Raw genomic sequence first — 2,119 nt, forward strand, 5'->3', positions numbered from 1 at the left:
ACCGAATCCGCTTCGCATCCGAGTCGCAGTTTCCCGCTTCGCTGGAAGCTCATTGAATTATCAACCTCAATCAACAGGCCAGCTCCTACGTCGATACCAATCAACGATCCACGGCGAGAATTTTACCAACGTATCGAGAACGAAATCAGCAAAGGTAATATTTCCAACTCCTAATATCCGCGAATCGCGAGTGTTTTGTCCGTGTCGCGTTAGCTGAAATAGTCGAACCCGGTCGTAACGCGTTTCCGCGGACCGAATTTCGAACAAATAGGCTAGTGTCGTGAAGCCTCCGGATATACGAAAAGTTATTTCGCCGGACGTGACAATGGTAAGATATAATATGATTTGCGAAGTGTCATGTATTCCTCGTCTACACTTCAAATGAATGTAAATGCGACACTTCCTTGCAAGGAAATAGCGTTTGCAAATGTCTACCTATCGTAGCAATAGTGTTCTAATGCTTCTTAAAACGCGATATCGCATCTCATTTCTATGTTTCATGGTAAGATATAATAAAATTTGCGAAGTGTTATGTATTCCTCGTCTACACTTCAAATGAATGTAAATGCGACACTTTCTTGCAAGGAAATAGCGTTTGCAGATGTCTACGTATCGCAGCAATGGATTTCTGATGCTTCTTAAAACGCGATGTCGCATCTCATTTCTATGTTTCAGGGTAAGATATAATATGATCTGCGAAGTATTATGTATTCCTCGTCTACACTTCAAATGAACGTAAATGCGACACTTCCTTGCTAGGAAATAGCGTCTGCAGATGTCTAGGTATCGTAGCAATAGAGTTCTAATGCTTCTTAAAACGCGATATCGCATCACATTTCTATGTTTCATGCTAAGATATAATATGATTTGTGGAGTGTCATGTATTCCTCGTCTACACTTCAAATGAATGTAAGTGCGACACTTCCCTGCAAGGAAATAGCGTTTGCAGATGTCTAGGTATCGTAGCAATAGTGTTCTAATGCTTCTTAAAACGCGATATCGCATCTCATTTCTATGTTTCATGGTAAGGTATAATATGATTTGCGAAGTGTTATGTATACCTTGTCTACACTTCAAATGAATGTAAATGCGACACTTCCTTGCAAGGAAATAGCGTTTGCAGATGTCTACGTATCGAAGCAATAGATTTCAAATGCTTCTTAAAACGAGATATTGCATCTCATATCTATGTTTCATGATAAGATATAATATTCATTGCGAAGTGTTATGCATTCCTCGTCTACGATTCAAATGAAAGTAAATGCGACACTTCCTTGCAAGGAAATAGCGATTGCAGGTGTCTACGTATAGTAGCAATAGAGTTCATATGATTGTTAAAACGCGATATCGCATCTCATATCTATGTTTCAAGATAAGATATAATATTCATTGCGAAGTGTTATGTATTCCTCGTCTACGCTTCAAATGAACGTAAATGTGACACTTCCTTGCAAGGAAATAGCGTTTGCAGATGTCTACGTATCGTAGCAATAGAGTTCTAATGCTTCTTAAAACGCGATATCGCATCACATTTCTATGTTTCATGGTAAGATATGATATGATTTGCGAAGTGTTATGTATTTCTCGTCTACACATCAAATGAATGTAAATGCGACACTTTCTTGCAAGCAAATAGCATTTGCAGATGTCTACGTATCGTAGCAATGGATTTCTGCTGCTTCTTAAAACGCGATATCGCATCTCATTTCAATGTTTCATGGTAAGATATAATATGATTTGCGGAGTGTCATGTATTCCTCGTCTACACTTCAAATGAATGTAAATGCGACACTTCCTTGCAAGGAAATAGCGTTTGCAGACGTCTACGTATCGAAGCAATAGAGTTCTTATGATTCTTAAAACGCGATATCGCATCTCATCTATATGCTTCATGGTAAGATACAATATGATTTGTGAAGTGTTATGTATTCCTCGTCTACACTTCAAATGAATGTAAATGCGACACTTCCTTGCAAGGAAATAGCGTTTGCAATTGTCTACCTATCGTAGCAATAGTTTTCTAACGCTTCTTAAAACGGGATATCGCAACTCATTTCTATGTTTCATGGTAAGGTACAATATGATTTGCGAAGTGTTATGTATTCCTTGTCCACACTCC

This window comes from Xylocopa sonorina, unplaced genomic scaffold, assembly GCF_050948175.1.
Source record: "Xylocopa sonorina isolate GNS202 unplaced genomic scaffold, iyXylSono1_principal scaffold0161, whole genome shotgun sequence".
Taxonomy (NCBI): Eukaryota; Metazoa; Arthropoda; class Insecta; order Hymenoptera; family Apidae; genus Xylocopa; species Xylocopa sonorina.